Source organism: Capricornis sumatraensis, chromosome 4 (assembly GCF_032405125.1).
Source record: "Capricornis sumatraensis isolate serow.1 chromosome 4, serow.2, whole genome shotgun sequence".
NCBI lineage: Eukaryota > Metazoa > Chordata > Mammalia > Artiodactyla > Bovidae > Capricornis > Capricornis sumatraensis.
Genome location: NC_091072.1, coordinates 107596303 through 107622015, shown reverse-complemented (window position 1 = coordinate 107622015; position 25713 = coordinate 107596303). Strand labels below are relative to the sequence as shown.

At 37.1% G+C, this 25713-nt stretch overlaps 1 protein-coding gene across 5 annotated transcripts in view; it reads left to right on the top strand.

The window, feature by feature from the left end:
* ANKS1B (ankyrin repeat and sterile alpha motif domain containing 1B) overlaps positions 1–25713 on the top strand; it is a 1136988-nt gene that overhangs the window by 318009 nt on the left and 793266 nt on the right. The gene's annotated exons all lie outside the window — the stretch shown is intronic.

Sequence of the window (25713 nt, the reverse complement as noted above, 5' to 3'; positions counted from 1 at the left end):
TCCAAAAAGAGGCAATGCCAAAGAATGCTCAAACTACTGCACAATTGCACTCATCTCACATGCTAGTAAAGTAATGCTCAAAATTCTCCAAGCCAGGCTTCAGCAATATGTGAACCGTGAACTCCCTGATGTTCAAGCTGGTTTTAGAAAAGGCAGAGGAACCAGAGATCAAATTGCCAACATCCACTGGATCATGAAAGAAGCAAGAGAGTTCTGGAAAAACATCTATTTCTGCTTTATTAACTATGCCAAAGCCTTTGGCTGTGTGGATCACAATAAACTGTGGAAAATTCTGAAAGAGATGGGAATACCAGAACACCTAACCTGCCTCTTGAGAATTCTGTATGCAGGTCAGGAAGCAGCAGTTAGAACTGGACATGGAACAAGACTGGTTCCAAATGGGAAAAGGAGTCCATCAAGGCTTTATATTGTCACCCTGATTATTTAACTTTTATGCAGAGTACTTCATGAGAAATGATGGACTGGAAGAAACACAAGCTGGAATTAAGATTGCTGGGAGAAATATCAGTAACCTCAGATATGCAGATAACACCACCCTTGTGGCAGAAAGTGAAGAGGAGCTAAACAGCCTCTTGATGAAAGTGAAAGAGGAGAGTGAAGAAGTTGGCTAGAAGCTCAACATTCAGAAAACGAAGATCATGGCATCCGGTCCCATCACTTCATGGGAAATAGATGGGGAAACAGTGGAAACAGTGTCAGACTTTATTATTATTATTATTTTTTTGGCCTCCAAAATCACTGCAGATGGTGATTGCAGCCATGAAATTAAAAGACGCTTACTCCTTGAAAGAAAAGTTATGACCAACCTAGATAGTATATTCAAAAGCAGAGACATTACTTTGCCGACTAAGATCCGTCTAGTCAAGGCTATGGTTTTTCCTGTGGTCATGTATGGATGTAAGAGTTGGAGTGTGAAGAAGGCTGAGTGCCAAAGAATTGATGCTTTTGAACTGTGGTTTTGGAGAAGACTCTTGCGAATCCCTTGGACTGCAAGGAGATCGAACCAGTCCATTCTGAAGGAGATCAGCCCTGGGATTTCTTTGGAAGGAATGATGCTGAAGCTGAAGCTCCAGTACTTTGGCCACCTCATGTGAAGAGTTGACTCATTGGAAAAGACTCTGATGCTGGGAGGGATTGGGGGCAGGAAAAGAAGGGGACGACCGAGGATGAGATGGCTGGATGGCATCACGGACTCGATGGACGTGAATCTGAGTGAACTCTGGGAGTTGGTGATGGACAGGGAGGCCTGGCGTGCTGCGATTCATGGGGTCGCAGAGAGTCAGACATGACTGAGCGACTGAACTCAACTGGACATTGTTGCCATGAGACTGGTAAGATGGTAGACCATCTGTATATATTTGTAGAGTCCTATATGTCCGTCTAGTCAAGGCCATGGTTTTTCCAGTGGTCATGTTTGGATGTGAGAGTTGGACTGTGAAGAAAGCTGAGCGCCGAAGAATTGATGCTTTTGAACTGTGGTGTTGGAGAAGACTCTTGTGAGTCACTTGGACTGCAAGGAGATCCAACCTGTCCTTTCTGAAGCAAATGAACCCTGGGATTTCTTTGGAAGGAATGATGCTAACGCTGAAACTCCAGTACTTTGGCCACCTCATGCAAAGAGTTGACTCATTGGAAAAGACTCTGACGCTGGGAGGGATTGGGGACAGGAGGAAAAGGGGACGACAGAGGATGGGATGGCTGGATGGCATCACGGACTCGATGGATATGAGTCTGAGTGAACTCTGGGATTTGGTGATGGACAGGGAGGCCTGGCGTGCTGCGATTCATGGGGTCGCAAAGAGTCAGACATGACTGAGCGACTGAACTGAACTGAACTGAAGCCAAAATTGTTACCATGGACAGCTGCTATTCTTATCACTCCTTTCTTAGGTAATTATCCCTTTAACATATTAACTGTTTTCTTCCTATATATTGAATAGTATTTTAAGTGATGAGAATACAGTGGTAAAAAGTTTGCATTCTAGTAAGGGAGAAAATATCAAGTAAAGAAATAGATAAGTTTTGATAGCAGAAAATTAAATTGCATAATTGAGGAAGGCCTCCCTGGAAAGGTGCCATTTGAGTTGAGACCTAGTGACAGGAAGAGGCTAGCCATGTGAAGATCTCTGTGTCAGGCAAAATGAACTGTCAGTTCACTTTCAGTCCCAGGGCTGAGGGCTGCCCTAGAGTGTGTTAGGAGAAGGATTAGAGGTTGAGGTCAAAGAGCTAGTTGGGGCCAAATTTTATTGAGCTTTGTAAATCTGGGTAAAGAGTTTTGACATTTTTGACTTTATTCTAATTCAAATGAGAAACCATCAGAGGATTTTAAGCAAGAATTTACTTGATTTAATTTACGTTAAAAATCTTCTGTGTACTCCTACCTAATTATATTAAGCATACATCTGTGTTCATATGTGTTAATAATGACAAACTACCCAAGCAGAACACCAAAATGTCAAGAAGGTTTGGTTGCCTATAGGGGTAGATTTAGGCTTCCCAGGTGGCACTAGTGATACAGAACCTGCCTGCCAATGCAAGAGACATAAGAGATGTGGGTTCCATCCCTGGGTTGGGAGGATCCCCTGGAGGAAGGCATGGCAACCCACACCAGTATTCTTGCCTGCAGAATTCCCATGGATAGAGGAGCCTGGCGAAATACAGTTCATAAGATTGCAAAGAGTTGGACACAACTGAAGTGATTAGCATGCACACATACGTGGGGCTAGATCAGAGAAATCTCAGTACTATGGAAGGAAGTTATATTTTGTTCCTTGACTTGTAAGTTAGTATTCTATAACATATATGTTCAGTTTTTGATTATTGAAAGGATTATATGCTATTTCAGAATAGCAGAAAAATAAAGAAAAAATTATTGACATATTGTTCAAAAGAGAACCATTTTGATGAATTTTTGCATATTTTGCTGTGCAAGTTTTATGAATATACATATACACATATATCTATACATATACAGATGCATATATCAGCTCAGTTCAGTCGCTCAGTTGTGTCCAACTCAGCAACCGCATGGACTGCAGCATGCCAGGCTTTCCTGTACATCACCAACTCCAGGAGCTTACTCAAACTCATGTCCATTGAGTTGGTGATGCCATCCAACCATCCCATCCTCTGTTATCCCCTTTTCCTCATGCCTTCAATCTTTCCCAGCATCAGAGTCTTTTCAAATGAGTCAGTTTTTCATGTCAAGTAGCCAAAGTATTAGGGCTTCAGCTTCAGCATGAGTCCTTCCAATAAATATTCAGGATTGATTTCTTTTAAGATTGACTGGTTGGATCTCTGTGCAGTCCAAGAGACTCTCAAGAGTCTTTTCCAGCACCACAGTTCAAAAGCATCAATTCTTTGGCCCTCAGCTTTCTTTCTAGTCCAACTCTTACATCCATAAACTCTTACATCCATATATGAGTACTGGAAAAACCATAGCTTTGACTAGACAGACCTTTGTTGGCAAAGTAATGTCTCTGCTTTTTAATATGCTCTCTTGCTTGGTTGATCATAGCTTTTCTTCCTAGGAGCAAGCGTCTTTTAATCTCATGGCTGCAGTCACCATCTGCAGTGATTTTGGAGCCCCCCCAAATAAAGCCTCTCTCTGTTTCCATTGTTTCCCCATCTAATTATCATGAAGTGATGGGACCAGATGCCATGATCTTAGTTTTCTGAATTTGTTTTAAGCCAACTTATTCACTCTCCTCTTTCACTTTCATCAAGAGGCTCTTTAGTTCTTCACTTTCTGCCATAAGGGTGGTGTCATATTCATATCTGAGATTATTGATATTTCTCCCAGCAATTTTGATTCCAACTTGTGCTTCATTCAGCCTGGAATTTCGTGTGATGTACTCTGCATTTAGGCTAAATAAGCAGGGTGACAATATACAGCCTTGATGTACTCCTTTCTTGATTTGGAACCAGTCTGTTGTTCCATGTTCAGTTCTAACTGTTGTTTCTTGACCTTGACCTGAATACAGATTTCTCAGGAGGCAGGTTGGGTAGTCTGGTATTCCCATCTCTTTAAGAATTTTCCACAGTTTATTGTGATCCACAGAGTCAAAGGCTCTAGTGTAGTCAATAAAGCAGAAGTAGATATTTTCCTGGAACTTTCTTGCTTTTTCAGTGATCCAAAGGATGTTGGCAATTTGATCTCTTGTTCCTCTGGCTTTTCTAAATACAGCTTGAACTTCTGGAAGTTCATGGTTCATGTACTGTTGAAGCCTGGCTTGGAGAATTTTGAGCATTACTTTACTAGCGTGTGAGATGAGTGCAATTATGTGGTAGTTTGAGCATTCTTTGGTATTGCCTTTCTTTGGAATTGGAATGAAAACTGACCTTTTCCAGTCCTGTGGCCATTGCTGAGTTTTCCAGATTTGCTGGCATATTGAGTGCAGTACTTTCATAGCGTCATCTTTTAGGATTTGAAATAGCTCAACTGGAATTCCATCACCTCTACTAGCTTTGTTCGTAGTGATGCTTCCTAAGGTCCACTTGACTTCACATTCTAGAATGTCTGGCTCTAGGTGAGTGATCACACCATCGTGATTATCTTGGTCATGAAGATCTTTTTTGTACAGTTCTTCTGTGTATTCTTGCCACCTCTTTATATCTTCTGCTTCTGTTAGGTCCATTCCATTTCTGTTCTTCATTGTGCCCATCTTTGCATGAAACGTTCCCTTGATGTCTCTAATTTTCTTGAAGAGATCTCTAGTCTTTCCCATTCTATTGTTTTCCTATGCATTCAAATGGGAATATCTTTCCTTTTCTATGTATATATGGTTTTCATGTTTCATATATACTTTTGGGTTCTGTTTTCTAATTAAAGATATTCTATAGTTTTTAGAAACATTATTTTTTAATAAGATGATGTATCACTAAGACATGGAAACATTACTGAGTACGTAATTTTCAGGATGGAGTACAAGCATAGATAAGAATTTTCCCCATTCCCTGACGATCCTTTAGATAAATTCTTTGAGATTCATTTCATAGTAGACTGGGAAAGAAGCTTTAAACTAAAGCCACATTGTTTCCTAAGGAACAGTTAATCTAGAGAATCAAAAGAGTGTTTTTGTTTTCTGAATTAATGAAAGATATCATTATCGATTTAGGATGAGAAGATAAATAGACATGGAAAATGTGATTGAAAGGCATAAACACAATTATTGTAGGTACATGGTATGTTTCTGTGTGAACATATTCAATAGAGGAATACAATATGAGAAATCCCACAAATATTATACATGTTTAAGAAAATTCAGTTTTCAGAAAAATTGTTGGACACCTATGTTACTTGTGAATATAAAGAATATGGAAATCCTCTACTGAGAATGTTTTCCTTACTCAGAAATAGAAAATTAATTTTAGATTAGCCTCACTGATTAGGAAGTGACTAACTCTACAGAGGATGAGATTGTTGACTGGCATCTTTGATACAATGGACATAAGTTTGAGCAAACTCCAGGAGCTCTTGAAAGAAAGGCAAGCCTGGCATGCTGCAGTCCGTGGGTTACAAAGAGCTGGACACAACTTAGTGACTGAACAACTCTACTTAGGAAAGGCAAGTGATATTGATAATGTTACATAGAGGTTTCTCAGTTTAAGGATGCCATACTCTGTCACAGACACTGAGTTAAGCAGAGGACATATCCTTAATGCATTGCCATTGGGCTCCAGGTTATCACTAGATAGAGAGTGTTAACCCATTCCTTGAAAGGCCTCTCTGTCTTCCCTTCCTTTACGGCCTCCCTCATTGGGTGAGCTGATCCTAAGGTATCTCTTTTTCTTTTATGCTCCACTTCCCACAACTCTTTAATCAAGACAGACCAGAGAAGTAGAAAGTAGACAGCTTTTTCATGCTTAAATACTTATGCAATACAAGGAATAATGCCTTGACTTTTCAGATGGGACAGAGTATATTTTAAATTTATTCGAAAATGAAATTCACGGGGTGTATCCACATTTTATAATGGTTTGAAACAAATGAAAGAAAAAGAAATTTACTGTTGATTTTATCCTAAAAGTAAAGTTTTATCAGCACAATGAAATGAAGTAATGTAAGCAAAGAATGGTGGCTTAGATGGTTAAGAATCTGAGCAGGAAACCTGGGTTTAAATCCTGGGTTGGGAAGATCCCCTGGAGAAGGGAATGGTTACCCACTCCAGTATTCTTGCCTGGAGAATCTCATGAACAGAGGAGCCTGGTGGCCTATAGTTCATGGACTCACAAAGAGTAGGACACAACTGAGTGACTAACACACTTTCACTTTCACTAAGCAAAAAACTTAATATAGTGCTTGACATAGAGTATGTGCTCAAACAATATAGATGCTGAAGCTGGACTTAGAGGATTCAGATCCCATATATGTTCACTTCTTACTGGCTATGTGATCTTGGGGAAGTTATTGAAACTCTCTGTGCCTCAGTTTCAATAATTAAAAAATGATAATAGTACTACTCACCAGGCTGTTCTGACAATTAAATGAGTGACTATGTAGAAAGTGTACGTAACTGTATGTGGCACAAGTGAGCTTTAGAGGTGTGCTCTTATTTTGTGGTGGTGGTGGTTTAAGAAATCATATATCACTTTTTGTGTCACAAAGCAAAATAAAATGAAAATAATGTTAAATTAAAAAAATATATCAGAAATCTTTTACCTTTGGTAAGACAGCGGTTATTCTTATATGGAATAAAAATTTTCTCTATCAGTTCTGTATCTTCTGATTTTTTGAACACATACATTTTATGACTTTATATTATTTTAGGTTTAAGAAAAGAAACTGTTGGATTTCAGATCATATCCACTCAAATCCAGCTAAATTCCACTGGCATTTTTTTCAAACTGACAAATTTGTTATTATCATCTTGTTTAAATGAATATATGAAACTAAATAAATAGTGTATTCTTCATGCTAGTGAAATACAATTGGTTTAGATATTTAGAACCTTTAAATGAGAACATGTGGGTGAAAAATTAAGTAACTTATGATAGGAATAACAGTTAAGCTATGAATTTCTTGTACAAATGAATTTCTTGTAGAATTTCACAAATTGAAACTTTAATACCAGGAACATATATTAAGTGGGATGTGTGATTTCTCAAATCATAGAAACCTTCCTTCTGAATTCATTTTCTCATGTATTACCTCATTAAGGATTCTGCCTTTAATGCCTCCATTAAAACTCCATCATTGTTTTTTAAAATCTCAAACTGGAACTTAAAAACAATTTTATAGGAGATTTTTGGTAACATTATCTAAGATTTTATCTGAGCTGGATATGTGTCAAACTAGTCTCAGGGACTGCTGGCCCTATCTCACCTATCCCAGAGGTCTGAGGTTATTTGCTTTCACATTCAACCATTTCTTTAAATCTAATTTTTATTTTGTATTAGAGTATAGTTGATTTACAATATTCTGTTAATTTTAGGTGTACAGCATAGTGATTCAGTTATACATATACACACGCCTATTCTTTTTGGATTCTTTTCTGAGTAAAATTTTTAATTGAAATATAATTGACTTTATAACACTATGTTAGTTCCAACTATACAATATAATGATTTGATATTTCTATATATTGCAAAATGGTCATCATGGTTAGTCTAGTTACCATCTGTCAACATATAAAATTATTAAAGTATTATTTACTAATTCCCCATGCTGCACATTAAAAATTTTTTTAAATTAATGTATTTTTTTAATTGAAGGATAATTGCTTTGCAGAATTGTGTTGGTTTCTGCCAAACATCAACATGAATCAGCCATAGGTATACATATGTCCCCTCCCTCTTTAACCTCATGACTCATTTATTTTGTGACCAAAAGTTTTACCTCTTAATTTCCTTCACCTGTCTCACTCATCCTTCCACCCCTACCCCGCCTCTTTGGAAATCACCTGTTTTCTTCTCTGTGTCTATGAATCTACAACATTTTAAATTTTATATACAAGAAGACATAGAAATTTAGGTGAGGTGATAGATAAGCTCTGGGAATGCTCGAAGAATGTGTTAGTGTGCACTTTTAAATATTTTGGCTTTGATGGGGAAACTCTGAATTGTAAAGTGAGAGTTATGTTAAATAGGTTATGTATAATGCACAGAGAAAATGTAGAATTTGGAGACCTGGGTTTGGGTCAGCTCTATAGCTGTCTAGAGTGTCTCACCTGGATAGCTGTTTAACTGCTATGACTTTAAAAAAAAAAGTCTATAAAATAAAGGTATTATACTAAATCAGCATTTCCTAAATGGTGTTGTGATTACTAGCTCTGATTTCTAGTCTATTATTAGACATTACTGATATAAAGATTCCATGGTCAAATATGTTTATGAAACTGAAGAGGTTTCTTTGAGTTGATGTATATGATAAGCTTCTCCCAAAGGGAGAAGACAGCAAGCAGACTTTCTTAAGTTATGTGACTACAGAACACTTTTTGGTAGTGATATTCTCTTTGGAATACCCTTAAGAATCCCATGGACAGAGGAGCCTGGCTGGCTACAGTCTATGGGGTCCAAAGAGTCATACATGACTGAGCAACTAATATTTTCACTTTCATTTTAGGAATGCCTGAGTTAATTATTTTATAGATATCTTTTAATTTTGTTTCTGTTTCATTTGCTAATATACTTTTAGTTAAGTGTGGAATATAAGGTATAATTATTAATATTCTTGAATTCCTTGAAAAAAATTCTATAATCAAAATTTCTGTTTTCTGTTTTCATTCATTGTCACAAATCTCCACCCAGCTGACATCTCTAATATTAAAAAGTTGGATATTACTAATTAACTTTTCAAATTAGGATTGTATTATTTTTGGTGTAAGGTAAATTATATTTATAAAATATAAAAGGCAATTTCTTAACTTTTCATGCTTTTACTAAATGCATTAATATAATGAGATACTGTAAAAATTAAGCTAAAGATACAGTGTTACTGTGGAAAATAATTTTTTTCTCAGGCAGTGTTAAAATCTGAGAGATGGGGTACAGTTATTAAAGGAAATATAGCAAGGGAATCTCATTTGTCAAAATAAAACTATTGATAAGAAAGAGGTAGACATTTGAATTGGAAACATTTACACATAATTAAAAATTTTGTAAAAAAACTAAAAATCATCTTCATTGGCTAAAATAAAAGATTTTAGAATCTGCTAAAATCTAGAATCTGCTTTTAAATGATTTTTTATCATCCTCATCTATTAAGTCCTACTGATCACTGGTATCACAATAAGATATTTTTGCTGACTCCATCCAAAGGGGCCTTTAAACTGGTTATGGGCATAGAACAGATACATAAAAGAAATGCAGGACAGCATTTGTTGAGTTCCAAATTTTACAATTATGGCAGAAATACTGAGAAGGCCTTATGACTGATGGTTGGTATGTGAAAGTCACTCAGTCCTGTCCAACTCTGTGACACCATGGACTGTATGCTGCTGCTGCTCAGACGCTTCAGTCGTGTCCAACTCTGTGCGACCCCATAGACGGCAGCCCACCAGGCTCCCCCGTCCCTGGGATTCTCCAGGCAAGAACACCGGAGTGGATAGTCCATGGAATTCTCCAGGCCAGAATACTGGAGTGGGTAGCTGTTCCCTTCTCCAGGGGATCTTCCCAATCCGGGGATCTAACCCAGGTCTCCCGCATTGCAGGCAGATTCTTTACTAGCTGAGTCACAGGGAAGCCCATGTAAATTAAGGAGAATTCAAGTTGAAGACTGACATTTGAAAGTGAAATCATTAGGTGTGGTTCCGGGGCAGCTCTGAAGAGCTCCAGCACCACAGTCCTTTATGTCTCAATGCAGAAAGGAATTCAGTGAGAGGCAGAGTGATAGATAAAGAAGTGATTTATTAGAACAGCATGCTTGTAAAGTTCATAAGCAGGCTGGCTAGGGTTGCCCTGCCCCGAGTACTCAGTGGGTTACATTTTTATTATAATCAAAAGAAGACAGAGGAGGGGGTGAAGATCTCTTTCTTGAGTAGATGTCACCTTTCCACCATCAGTTCCTCCCCAGGTAGGGCAGGGAAGTTTTCTTGTCCCTATAAGAAATACTGTCATAGCACTTGGGAAAAATATTTTCAGGTCCAGTACAATCAGGGTCTTTCATTTTGAAAAGTCAACTTTCCATAAATGACTGTGTTTTTGTATGTACAGAGCATGTCTTGGATGCCATTAACTTGATGACATCACTGGGCAGATTATAGGCCTTATTCTCTACGGTTGTTTTATGTTCTGGCAGCATTGTGCAAAGAATATATCTTTGGAGCTGAATTTTGGGGGTCATTAATTAACTGAGCTTACTGGGCAGGATTCGGTCTCATGCCACCATTGTTTTATTGTTCTGGGTCATGTCTCATGCTTCTGTTGCATGGTTTTGTTGCTAAGCAAGTTAGCTAGATTTTATTGTTAAGCAAGCTAATTTTCCTTTGATGCTAAGTGTCTTGTTTTGTTTAATGAGTCAAGCAAGCCAACATTGTTTCAGAATTTTCCCATTACTTTCTTGAGTGATTATTAGTCTTTTTGTGGTCTCCCAAAGCCCCCTAAATTTCCCTCTCTATCTACAATTCCTTAATCGGGTTTCTAAGCTAGTTATTTGACTATCCCTCTTTATCCCTATCAAAAGCAGAGAGAAGGGAAGGCATTGCAGGGTAAAAAGAGTGGTGTGAGGAAATAGACAGGAATTCTGGTGTCTTATAGAAAGCAATTCACAAATCATTTACGTTGAGACAAAAGACTTTGTACTTGAAAAAAGGTGATATAAAGGGCTGGAAATGTAGGTAGGGAATTTGATGGGCCTTAGAATTCCTTATACTTTCTTAAGCTTTAGTTCAGATTAAATTAAAGAAACCTGCTTAGAAGCAATTTTTGACCCAGTTAAGTTTTGAAATTCCTCCTGAGCTAATTGTGTATCCTACCATGAGTGATTGATGTTTCCTGAGGCTCATGGCTGAGGCATTGTTTCTCTGAGTAGGAATCTCTGACCCAGAACAACACATCTATGAATAGTGATTTGACCACCACGGAAGACCCTGTTTGTTAAATCCTCAGGATCTACAATCTACCTATGGCTTTTTTGTTTTCAGTCTCTGCCTAATGTTCCCTTTTCAACAACATTTATTGAGTGCACCCTGTGCTCTCATAAAGATGATAATGTCTTTCTTCCTTTCCCAGCTGCATGAAACACTAAAGTTATATGATTTGGTTTTGTAGGAGAAATGATGTAGGGCCTGGGCAGTCATGGAATGGAAAAGTTTGAAGGACCACTGGGCTAGGGTAAGTTTTCATCATCAGTTCTCTAGAGGATTCATACAAGTAATACTTTTTTCTTTCCAAAGCGTTTTAAGATTTGGCTGGTATATTCAGCACAGAGTTTCTTAGCACTGAGACCCTGATTATTTATGACCAGATGTAAATAGAAAAGTAAATGGTCTGTTTTCTCTGAAGTAGAGTTTAATAAGACAATTTTCAAAAATGATGCAGGCAGTATCTTAACAAAGCTAGCTAATTAGATATAATCTAGGTGACTAAAACTCAACAATGACCAAGTTGAAGCATTCATGATAGCATAAAAATTATGGAGAAATTGCCTTGAAACACATTGGTACCAGCAAAAAATAGTTACTACTAACATCAATTTGTTGACCATTTGGTAGTTTCAACCATAATCATGGCCAATGGTTCCTAAATCTAAATTTCCAAATTTAGATGTACACATCTAATGTCTAAATCTTTCTCTTGTTCTCTTTCTCCAGACTTACATATCCAGCTATCAACCAGCATCTTACCTTGGATGTCACACATGCACTTCTAATACAGCAGACCTAAAGTCAAGCTCATCCTGCCGATCTGTATCACTCTGAGTGTTCCATATCCTCACTTGCCCCCATTATCTACCCACTTGCTCAAACTGGAAATTTATGATTTATCCTAAATTCCCTCCTATCGCTTTCTCTACATCCAGTCAACAATAACCATATTCATATCTTATCCATCCCTTCCTTTTCTCCCCAAATAATTAAGAGTCTTAAAATCTCCTGCCTTCTACTAACTTCTTTTCAAAATACTAACTGTGAAAAGATCTTTCTGTAACATGCAAATATCACAGTGTCATGCTGCAAATCAGAACACTTCAGTTGTACCCATCACCTATAAGATAAACTTCCCTGTAGCCAATTCAATCATTATCTTCTAGTCCCTGCTCACCTGCCTAGCCTCTTCTATTTTCTGCAATGTTACCTCTCCCCACACACCCTGCTAGCCTCCCATACCTCCTCCACCTCCACCAGCTGGGTGATTCTAAGTTTTGGTAGGCTGACAAATGACCCCCAAAAACATCAGGTCCAATTCTTCAAACCTGTAAATGTTACCTTATTTGGAAAAAGGGGTCTTTGGAGATATAATTAAATTAAGAATCTTAAGATAGGAAGGTTATCCTGAATTAATGGAATGGACTCTAAGGGCAGTATACTCTGTAAGAGAGAGACAGAGAACTATTTTATAGACACAGGGAAATTGCAAGATACTGATCTTGAAAAACGTAGTGATATGACCATAAGCCAAGGAATTTTGGCAATGATCAGAAGCTGGAAGAGGAAAGGGACACATTTACCCCAGAGCATGACCCTGTGCACACCTTAATTTTTGCCCAGTGATAGGAATTTCAGATTCCTGGGTATCCAAAATCGTAAGAGAATGCATTTCTATTCCTGAAGCCACAAAGTGTGTGGTAGCTTGTTGCAATAGCCATAGAAAACAGTACAACTGTTACTGAGTCCAGCCTTCTACTCCTTGAGGTCCCGCTGGCCAATCAATCCAGAGATGAGTTGTTGGGGCAAGGAATAGCAACTTTACTTGGAAAGCATGTAGACCGAGAAGATGGTGGACTAATGTCCCAAACTACCATCTTACCTGAGTAGAGTTCAGGCTTCCTTTATGCTACAAGGAGAGAAGGTATGGCTAGTTGTTGCAGACTTCTTGATGCTAGGATCCTCTGCAGCTGTCTGTCTAGATCTGGTCACAATGTTCCTATAAAACTCCAACAAGACAAATGTGATTCTCTGCTCTGCAACATTTTCTCTCAAATGAATGGAAAAGTGTTATAACTTTAAAGGTCAGAGCCTTGAGAATGGGTTCTATATATTTCAGGCTCTAGACAGCATCCTTTTACAAAACCAGCACGACTAAGCACAGGCAACAGAACACAAGGGTTAGAGCTAAAGGAGTAGATCTAATATGGGTTCAGGTTTGTTCTTCCCTGTTATACAACTTCTATTCCTGTTATTTCATGAATGTTTACTGCTCCAATATGTTATTTACTGTCAACCTGGGATGCCTCTTTTTGTCTCTTTGTCTGAAAATTTCTCATTTATTTTTAGAGCTTAGTCTGTGAAGCCTTTTTCAACTCTCTCTGGAAAGTCAGTACTCTTTCCTAGTGTGCCTACTGTTTGTTTGTTTTCTTCTTGCTTGTTAATATTCCTACATTTATTATGGCAATATAAGACCTAGTATAGCTACCTCAGTGGTTAGGGATACAGGCCACTTGATTCAGTTAGAGATGGTTTGAGTAACTTTGTGCAAGTTACAACTCTAAGCTTGTTTCCATATCTGTGGGGTGTGTGTGGGTGTGTGTGTGTGTGTGCACTCAATTGCTCAGTTGTGTCTGACTCTGCGACCCCATGGACTGTAACCCGCCAGGCTTCTCTGTCCTTGGAATTTTTCAGGCAAGAATTCTGCACTGGGTTTCCATTTCATACTCCAGGGAATCTTCCTGACCCAGGGATTGAATTTGCGTGTCTTGCATCTTCTGCATTGGCAGGTGGATATTTATTTTACCACTGCCCCACTAACGGGAATAATAATGGTGCTAACCTTGTAGGTATATTATGAGGACTGAATGAGATAATCCTATGTAAATATGGTATCTGTCAAATATGGCTCAAAAATGTTAGCTCCAACTAGATAAATGTATTTTGTTTTCATAACTGCCTCTTAATGAAGTATAAACTCTTTGAAGGAAGGGAAAGTTATTTTTATTCATAGTGCCTGGCTAAAAGTTTAATTAATACTTAATGGGTAAATAAATATAATGTGTCTTTTACCAAAGGTCTTGCTATTAAATTATTATTCTCCTTCCTGGAACTCTCAAAATGCCTAATCTGGTTTTCCTTAATTCTCCAAAAATGTGCCATTATAATTTTATACATAGAATTTCACAGCCTATTCACTCTCATCTCTATAATGGAATTCTTATGGATTCAAGACTCAGATGGTAATTCCCTACCTCTTGGTAGGGCCTTTAAGAATGTTTTCCAACTTTGTACATAATTTCAGAAATCCACATTTCCTTGCCTTTATTTCACTTTATACTGAGTTCAGAGGTAGGTCATCTGAGAAACTTAAAAGAAAAAGTAATTTAATGTTTAGTTAAAGAAAACTTATTCATGTGTGCAGCTCATTTGTATGGCTTTGCAATCATAGAAGCCAAGAAGTATAGAATTGTTCAGTTTTATTTAAGAGAAGCATTCAGGATTGCTGATTGCTAGAGATTCTATCATCTGCCTCAGTCTCCATTTTATAGGACAAATTTGACTTTTTTAAAAGTCTATCAAAAATGATTGGTTTCACTCATCAGAAAAATCTATTATTGTCAAAATCATCTTTGTGGAAATTCTCTTAAAATAATAATGGCCATTTTTCCCCGAGGAAGCTTAAATGCAGTTACTTTGTACTCCATACTATTGCAAATGCCTTTCAAAGAGAATGAAGTAGTTGAGAGGATGTCTTACATGATTGCTTTAAAGATCAGAGGTATATAGAAGAAATACTTGACAGGCTGATGACTTGAATATAATCTTTAGCTTCATTTAGTTGAATCTCCAGAAAACTCTGTTCATGAGAGAGTGTGTACAAACTTCCTAAAACTAATTAGTAAAAGATATGATGTAATGGTGTGAGTTCATGTAATTTACTATTGATTGAATTATCCTTTTATTTCCCTCTCTTTCTCTTCTTCCCTAACAACAAATGCTTTGCAGTGATTATGTGTTATTCACATAATCTACTACCTAGCTGCCATCTGACATATACCTACTACCTAACCAACTGCCTGGCACATTTTTAGTCATTAGGAAAATGCAATTTAGAAAAGACAGATAATAATAACTATTGCAAGGATGTGAAGAAACAAGCCTGCATGCACTGTTGGTAGGAATTTAAAACTGCACACTTACTTTGGTGAAATTGTTTGGTGGTTTCTTAAACAGTTAAATATGACTTTATCATATGACACAGCTGTTTGGCTCCTGGGGATCTATCCAGGAGGAATGATTCTATTCTTTGCTCATCATTACCCTCTCTTGAGCTCCTTCCTCATCCCCTGTTCTAATCCCAACAACATAGTTATTTCCTTCTCTTTTTTTGTCCTGTCCTGGGTCAAAGTCATCTAGCCAAATTAAAGGTCTACTCTAATCTTTAAATCTCCTAAAAGCATGAGGAGCTGCACACACAAATAAGTTTTCTTTAGAAATTAGATGGGTAAAGTACAAAAGCATGAGGAGGTAGAGGTATTTTTATATACAGTAATAACTGGTTTGGTAATAAGTATCTATGAGAAAATTTGTAATTTTGAGAAAAAAATTTTGTGCTAGACTTAGGTTCATTTTTTGGTTTCACAATTGTAGAATCACAGAATTTTACTGATAAGCCATACTTCAGAGATTGAAATGGCATGAAATAAGTATTAAAGCTACTGTAAAAAGTTGGCTTAAAGCTCAACATTCAGAAAACTAAGATCATGGCATCCGGTCCCATCACTTCATGGGAAATAGATGGGGAAACAGTGGAAACAGTCTCAGACTTTATTTTTTGGGGCTCCAAAATCACTGCAGATGGTGACTGCAGCCATGAAATTAAAAGACACTTACTCCTTGGAAGAAAAGTTATGACCAACCTAGATAGCATATTGAAGAGCAGAGACATTACTTTGCCAACAAAGGTCCGTCTAGTCAAGGCTATGGTTTTTCCAGTAGTCATGTATGGATGTGGGAGTTGGACTGTGAAGAAGGCTGGGCACCGAAGAACTGATGCTTTTGAACTGTGGTGTTTGAGAAGACTCTTGAGATTCCCTTGGACTGCAAGGAGATCCAACCAGTCCATTCCGAAGGAGATCAGCCCTGGGTGTTCTTCGGAAGGAATGATGCTAAAGCTGAAGCTCTAGTACTTTGGCCACCTCATGCGAAGAGTTGACTCACTGGAAAAGACTCTGATGCTGGGAAGGATTGGGGGCAGGAGGAGAAAGGGATGACAGAGGATGAGATGGCTGGATGGCATCACCAACTCAATGGACATGGGTTTGGGTAGACTCTGGGAGTTGGTGATGGACAGGAAGGCCTGGCCTGCTGCGATTCATGGGATCGCAAAGAGTCGGACACAACTGAGCGACTGAACTGAACTGGGATGAATAGTGTCTCCTGCCTCAGAAATTTGTGTTTACTGAACCTCCAGAATACGACTTATCTTGAAATATGGTCTTTGTGGATAATAATTAGTGAATATGAGTTCATATTGGAATAGGATAAGTCTTATATCCAATATGATTTGTGTCTTTATAACAAGAGGAAAGACACACACATGGAAAGGGGCCGTTTGATGATGGAAGGAGAGATTGGGGTAATGCCGGTGTAAACCAAGACAGCAAGGATTGTTGGTATTGTGAGAATTAAAATGCAAGAGAGATTTCTCTAAAACTGTAGAGGAAGCATCATCCTACTGACACCTTGACTTCAAACTTCTAATCTCTAGAACAATGAGAGAATAAATTTCTGTTATTTTTTCAATTTTCTGTTGTTTCTACTAAATTGTGGTACTTTGTTATAGTAGTGCTAGGCAGCCAATACACCTACATGTATTGAAAATACCAACATACATGTTTATTCATATCCAGGAGTTTATTAAATGATTTGTTTGGCAAGGATGTTTCTGGCATAAACTTTATTTCATAGCTAAACTTGGAGTCCAGCAACTCATATTTCATAGATGCCTTGCATCTATTTAAACTGATGTCAAACATTTCCCAAAGAGTCAAACTGTGTTGATTATAGACAGTTACAAAAGTTAAGTAATTTAGAAGGTTGGTGAGAAAGTTCTGTATAATTGAGTGGTAGGATTGAAGAAGTCTATGATTTCCAACACACAAAAAACAATGTATGCCATGTGTTATGTGCAAAGCATATGTGTTTTGTCTTAAACCATTTTAAGGTGTTAAAAGTGTCATATAGGGACATTTCTTATATATATATTAATACATACAATGGTTTATTATTCAGCAATGAAAAATAATGAAGTCCATATATTCTATACTGTAGTACTATGCTGTAATATGGTTGAGTTCCAAAAACATTATGTTAAGTAAAATAAGTCATGGATGGTCATATAGTGTTAGGGACTTTTTAATCCAAGTAGATTTACTTGAAATCTTCCTTTAATAGGAGTTAATGTGTGGGATTATAAAGTTAAAGGAATGATCTTGGAATGCTTAGCTAGGCTGTGGCAGTGCTAATTTGTTAAATTGAACAACCATAGTTTTTTGTTTTCTAAAATCACTTGATACACGATACTATTGATAGAATTTTTCATTTTCTGAAAAATACATTTTGCATATTTCAGTATTTGAAATGAGGTATTCATCTCATTAATTTTTACTTTTTGCTAGGAATAGAGCATAAAATACACCAGCACATAATCCTTACCACATCATTTACTAATGACCCCAGACCAGATGTTCATCAGAGTTTGTCAAGGTAGTCATACCTATTGCATTAGGCAACAAACTTGTTAAAGTCTTTCTAACTATATTTCCTGTGTTGTACTGGCAGCTCTATCACAACAGTTTGGCCACTCTTAAAATATTTCCAACAAAGCCAAATATTGCCAAGAATCAAGTTTCAGTTTATAAAGACCTTCCATTTGGATTTCACGAAGTCATTATCTCATTTTATTGTCATATGAGTTATATGTTAATATCTCTATTTCACAGTTGAATAAATTTGAGGCTAATCGTGTTATGTGACTTGCCCAAGTGGTGGAGCTATTATTTGAGCCCAAGTCTGCACCAAAATCAATATGCTCTTTCAGGAATAACATATTGCTTTACTTTATTTGGATTGAGTTTTAAAGCTTGTTTTTAAAGTTGCTGCTAAGTCACTTCAGTTGTGTCTGACTGTGTGACGGCAGCCCACCAGGCTCCCCTGTCCCTGGGATTCTCCAGGCAAGAACACTGGAGTGGGTTGCCATTTCCTTCTCCAATGCAGGAAAGTGAAAAGTGAAAGGGAAGTCGCTCAGTCGTGTCTGACTCTTAGCGACCCCATGGACTGCAGCCTACCAGGCTCCTCTGTCCATGGGATTTTCCAGGCAAGAGTACTGGAGTGGGGTGCCATCGCCTTCTCCGTTAAAGTTGCTAGACTTTATGTAAAATATAGAATATAATATTGACTCTTCTATTTATTAACTGTATAAAGTTAGTCCAGTACTCTTAACCTCAACTTTACCTGTAGTAATCATGTAACTTGATAGTTTGTTGTTTGCCACTCATTATAAGCACTTTACAGCTACTGATTCATTTAATCTTTATAACCCTATGAAGCAGATAAATGTCTCTATTTACACATGAGGAAAATAAGATTCAGTGAGTTTAAATAAATTGTCCAGAGTCACAAACTACTCAGTGACGGAGCATGGACTTTAGCATCAAAGCCTGTGTGCTATGCTGCCTCTCTGTGAAGCAGAGATGAATAACACTCATGCAGCCTGGCTGTTTACATAAACGGTGATGTAGATGTAGTCACTTTGTAAACCAGAAAGGACTAAAGAAAGATTAGTCATTACAAATAAGAATGCTTTACTTTAACTGTGGGGAAATGTCAGGGTAGGCAGTTTCCTTATACTAATTTCTATGGAATTTAAATGCTATTGTCACATCCTAATTCCACTGGTAAATTTCTTGAAATATTCTTTGAAGTAAGATGTGGATTTTGCCTCATTTAATAAATGAAACTAACCGTAAACGTTATCTCCTACTAGTTTAGCGATTCGTGTTTTTTAATTACTTCTTGATCATTTGAATTGCTCTGAGGATCATTTGTTGAAGTCAATTACTGTTTTCTTTTATTAATATGCTAGTATTTGCATGAGAAGAATTCTTAAATATTCTAAGAGTAAATTATTTGCTATAGTGTGGTATTTTTTGCAGAGAACATCTGTTCCTTTTTGATGCCTAACCATTCATTACTGAGATGATTTTAGGTATTCTTCATAAATTATCTTATTGGGCTTCTGAATTTCAAACATGTTTCAATAAGACACAAAATTCTGAATTGCACAGTTCTGGCTGCTGTTATCTATATTTGGCCTCTGACAACCAAAGTTAATGTATTCTTTGATAGCTGTCATGCCACTTCACTTGATGAGGACTTTCTTAGCCTACCTCCTTTTCTTCCTTGTCATCTTCTTTTTTTCTTCTCTTGTCTCCATTCTCCTCCACATCTTGTTCTGTGGTTCAGCCTTTTGTAATATCTCATCTCTAATTTCTTGCCAAGAATGAAATGAAAAATAATCATTTTCACTTTTTACCCCATTTTCAATTTCTTTCAGACTTTAGGTCACATACCTTCTTTGAGTTGTGGGGTAAATAGTAAAACAAAATTCCTTCACCACTCAGTAGTGAATTAATGATCAGTCTTCTTCCATTTGGAATTTTGTCATGACAGGTCCATTCCCTTCAAACTGTAATACTTTAGAAATCATATTCACATGCTTCTAGTTGTCACGACATAAAGCATTTCCTTGATTTACATCACTCACCAGGATGGTTCTAATCATAGAGTTTAGTTAAAATAAACAGAGCTGAAACCTCTCATGTAGGGAAAGCCTTGCTCATAATCATAAAGCCGCCATGTATTACTAAGAAGAAAGGGAGAGTCTTAAGGCATAATACCATGATCTTATTCAGAGAGGTCCTTTGGAAACGTGAACCCATTTTTCAGTCCATTTGATGTTAGTTTAAATAATTGTACACATTTATTTGCTCTATTTATGGAATGTCATCATGTATATGAGGGTCTATATTCCAGTTGTGTGGGGGAAGCAAGACTCACTGGCTTTCACTAGGACTGTATTATGCCTCTTTCTCCCCAACAACCTCCATCATGTTTGTGCCACCCTTCAGATGTGGGCCTTGAACAGTGAAGCTGAAAATTATTCCTCACCCTTGAGAATGGAGAGAACAATACCAAAAGGGACCACAGTATCAATTCTAAACGTTCTGGGGTATGGCACTTCTACACCCTTAAGAATGTTCCACACTGAGGGAAAAATAGTTACTCCTGAAACTACTTGTTGTTGGATTGATTAAGCATTGTGTTGCAGTGTGGAAGGAAGTTTCACCAAGAACAGATTTCATATATAAGAATAGATCATTATTTTAACCAACACAAAATATATGAAAATAACATTTGTTATGTGTCTGAAAACTGTAGTCATGGTTACTTTGACCATAAGAATATATTTTCTCTCCTCTTTATCCTGGAAAGAAAATAAAACATCTGTTTCTGAGATTTTAGAACAATAAATAGCATTAATTTTCATTCCAATTCAAGCATAAGTATTTATATCAAATGAGATGATTTCTTCAGCAAAATGTTTCTAAAAGGAATTTTAATAATTCTCTTTGATTTCTTTGGGACTAGTTCTGCAAAGTCATTGGAACAATAACTAGCCATCATATAATAAGATCAGAATTATAGGTTTTATGGATTCAATTACTGTTTATAGCCAATATAAATTATTTAACCAGCTTTTAAATATATATTGGGTATACAACACAGTATTAGTGTTATGAAAGATACAAAATAAAAGAAAGAAAAAAATTACAAGTGACCTGAAAGGTCTTGAACTCTACGAATAAATAGATTTCTAGAGTAGAACATTGAATTTACAATAATTTGTTCAGTTTGTATGTTAAATACAAAGACAAGTCAAAGTAAGAAAATAAACATTTATTTAGAGTCAGGGTACTCTACAAAAAGTCAGAGATTTTAAGTCTATTTTGTTCAGAATATTGTTTCTCTGATTACCACAAAAATACATGTTCACTGAAGAAAATTTGAAAAAGAAATTGCCTATAAACACCATGAAATAAACATTGCTTCAGTGAATTCAGCTAACATTTTTTCTTTTCCCTGTAGCTGTTGGAACATTCTTCCCAATCCTCTTCATCTGCCTGTTTCTTGCTCATCCTTCAGAACCTTATTTTCAATGGCACTTGTCCTCAAAGAAGCTTTCAAACCTCCTACCTGAGGTCCTCTGCTAATATGCTCCTGTTTAATCTCTGGGTTTCCTCTGCATTCTTGAAATATTAATGATCCTGGACTCTGTTGTATGCTGGCAATACAGTGATAAACATGATAAACAGGATCTCTATGATAACGGAGTTGGCACTTTTAATGGAGACAGCTAAGAAACAAACAAAAATAAATGTACACATATAATTTTGCCGTCGTTACATGTAAATGTATATTCCTCACTAGACTACCAACCCCATGGGGTGAGAACAATGACTGTTTGGTTTAGAGAATTTAGTAAATAAATGTACATGTGTTTTAAATGAATGGACACTGAAGGAATGAACAAATAAGCTAATCTTTTGTGTGCTTTCTCAAGATATTTCATGTACATAAATATTATGATCAGGCTACCCAAGATGACTGTTCTCTTGTTTTCTGTACATCCCCTGCTCAGCCAGTCCCTGCCTCAAGTATACCCTACTCACATGACTGACCGTCCCACATACTTGCCCCAGGCCCAAAGGAATGATCTAGCTTTAGATAAGAACTCTCCACTGTGCTTAAAGGGATGGTGAGGGGCATGCTGCTCTGCTGGTTTCCCTAATAACCCATGAGCCAACCTTAAGTCAACTCCTCTACAACTAGCAACCTACCCCTGTCTCTATGAGCAAAGACTGCTGCCATGTCCTGTCTGCCCTCTGCCATATACAGTGAGGTGTTTCTCCAGGACCTTGCTTCAGACATGCAAGATTCCCCTATCCATTAAACTATTATGTTTCTGTTGCTGACTCTCAGCTCTTTTCTTCCGTCTTGAAGCTGGGCAGGTACAGGCCTTCTAATTCTGCATGGTTCATCCCAATCACAAACATACAGTTTTTATATATACTCAAAATTAGAATCTTTTGATGAATACATAGTATACTTTTTCCACTTAATATTATGTCTTGAACATACTCTTATGTGAATAAACATTTTAATGTAATCAAATATTTTAGTCTGGCATTTCACATGATGTATTCTACATAGAAGTTAAATAAGCAGGGTGACAATATACAGCCTTGATGTACTCCTTTACCAATTTTGAACCAGTCTCTTCCGTGTCTGATTCTGGCTGTTGCTTCTTGACCTGTTTCTCAGGAGATGGGTAAGGTGGTCTAGTATTCCCACTGCTTTAAGAATTTTCCACAGTTTATTGTGACCCACATAGTCAATGGTTATAGCATAGTCAGTGAAGTAGAAGTAGATGTTTTTCTGGAATTCTCTTGCTTTCTCTATGATCCAACATATATTGGCAATTTGATTCCTCTGCCTTTTCTTTGCATAATATTTAATTGTAAGAATATACTAGAGTGATTTTTTAAAAAATCATCCTCTATTGAGATTATTTTCACTTTTTTCCTGACTCTACACAGTCATTTAGATTGTTGACAGTAGTTTACTGTTAGTAATTATGTTCTGATGAACACATTTATGCATAAATCCTCTATCTTTGATTTTATTTCCTTGGAAAAATTGAATCACTGAACAGAGGTAAGTATCTTTTTAAGACTTTTATAGTTCAGTTCAGACACTCAGTCACGTCCAACTCTTTGTGACCCCCTGGACTGCAGTATGCCAGGCTTACCAGTCCATCACCAACTACCAGACCTTACTCAGACTCATGTCTATCGAGTCAGTGATACCATCCAACCATCTCATACTCTGTCATCCCCTTTTCCTCCCACCTTCAATCTTTCCCAGCATCAGGGCCTTTTCCAATGAATCAGCTCTTCACATCGGGTGACCAAAGTATTGGAGCTTCAGCATCAGTCTTGAATATTCAGGACTGATTTCTTTTAGGATTGACTGGTTGGATCTCCTTGCAGTCCAAGGGACTCTGCAGAGTCTTCTCCAATACCATAGTTCAAAGCATCAATTCTTTGGCTCTCAGCTTTCTTTATGATCCAACTCTCACAATTCATACATGACTACTGGAAAAACCATAATTTGACTATACAAACCTCTGTTGATATATATATTGACTTTTATATATATTGCCAAATTGTATTACAGAAAGGTAAATTATAGTTTATTAAGGGAAAAGTTACATAATTTCATTAGTTTTTTTTAACTCAATGACATTTTAATGAAGATACTATGTAATATAGGCTTGGATTGTTTTAATTTCTTCCTTCCTCCACAACACTTTCCAGCAGCATTTCAACTTCTCCTATCTCTTGAGATAAACCATTTTATTAAAATTATCTTTTACTATTCAAAATATTATTTTAAGATTTTTCCTTATTTTTTAAAATTAATTTTTATTGGATTTTCATTAGATTTTGAAACTAGCAATAGATGTGACCTCTAGGACTGACTAGTTTGATCTCCTTGCAGTCCAAGGGACTCTCAAGAGTCTTCTCCAGCACCATAATTCAAAAGCATCAATTCTTTGGCACTCAGCCTTCTTTATGGTACAACTCTCACATTCATACATGGCCACTGGAAAAACCATAGCTTTGACAATATGGACTTTTGTCAGCAAAATGATGTTTGCTTTTTAATACACTGTCTAGGTTTGTTGTCAGAGCTTTTCTTCCAAGGAGCAAGTGTCATTTAATTTCATGGCTGCAGTCACTGTCCTCAGTGATTTTGGAGCCCAAGAAAACAAAATCTGTCACTGCTTCCACTTTTTCCTCTTCTATTTGCCATGGAATAATCTTAGTTTTCTGAATGTTGAATATCAAGCCAGCTTTTTCATTCTTTTCTTTCACCCTCATCAAGAAGCTCTTTGGTTCCTCTTCACTTTCTGCCATTACAGAGGTGTCATCTGCATTATCTGAGGTTGATATTTCTCCCAGGAATCTTGATTCTAGCTTGTGAGTCATCCAGCCTGGCATTTTGCATGATGTACTCTGCATAGAAGTTAAATAAGCAGGGTGACAATATACAACCTTGACATAATCCTTTCCCAGTTTGGAATCAGTCCTTCATTCCGTGCCCAATTCTGATGGTTGTTTCTTGACTTGCACACATGTTTCTCAGAGACAGGTAAGATGGTCTGGTATTCCTATCTCTAAGAATTTTCCACAGTTTGTTGTAATCCACACAGTCTAAGGCTTTAGTCTAGTCAATGAAGTGGAAATTTTTCTTGAATTTTCATGCCTTTTCTGTGATCCAACAGATGTTGCAAATTGATTCCTGGTTCCTCTGCCATTTTCTAAATCCAGCTTGTACATCTGGAAGTCCTTGATTCATATACTGCTGAAGCCTAGCTTGAAGGATTTTGACCATTACTTTGCTAGCATGTGAAATGAGTGCAATTATCTGGTAGTTTGAACAGTCTTTGGCATTGTCCTTGTTTGGGATTGAAATGAAAACTCACTTTTTCCAGTCCTGTGACCACTACTAAGTTTTCCAAATTTGCTCACATATTGAGTGCAGCACTTTAACGGTTATCATGTTTTAGGATTTTAAATAGCTCAGCTGGAATTCTGTCTATTCCACTAGCTTTGTTTGTGGTAATGCTTCCTAAAGCCTACTTGACCTCACACTCCTGGATATGAAGGTGGCTCTAGGTAAGTGACCACACCATCATGGTTATCCTGGGTCATTAAGACCTTTTTTCGTATAGTTCTTCTTCATTGTATTCTTGTCACCTTTTCTTAACCTCTTCTGCTTCTATTAGGTCCTTGCCATTTCTGTCCTTTATTGCGTCCATCTTTGCATGAAATGTTTCCTTTTTATCTCCAATATTTTTGAAGACATCCCTAGTCTTTCCCATTCTATTGTTTTCCTCTATTTCTTTGCATTGTTCAGTTTAGGCTTTCTTATCTCTTCTTGCGATTCTCTGGAACTCTGCATTCAGTTGAGTATATCTTTACCTTTCTCCTTTGCCTTTTGCTTCTCTTGACTTTTCTCAACTATTTGTAAGTCCTCCTCAGACAACCACTTTGCCTTATTGCATTTCTTTCTCTTTAGGATGGTTTTGGTCACTGCCTCCTGTGTTACAATGTTACAAAACTCTGTGCATAATTCTTCAGGCATTCTGTCTACCAGATCTAATACCTTGAATCTATTTGTCACCTCCTATATATTCATAAGGGGTTTAATTTAGGTCATACTTGAATGGTCTAGAGGTTTTCCCTGCTTTCTTCAATTTAAGCCTGAATTTTCCAGTCAGGAGCTCATGATCTGAGCCATAGTCAGCTCCAGGTCTTGTTTTTGCTAACTGTATAGAGCTTCTCCATTTGGCTGCAAAGAATATAATCAATGTGATTTTGGTGCTGACCATCTGGTGATGTCCATGTGTAGAGTCTTTTCTTGTGTTTTTGGAAGAGAGTGTTTGCTAAGACCAGCGTGTTCTCTTGACAAAACT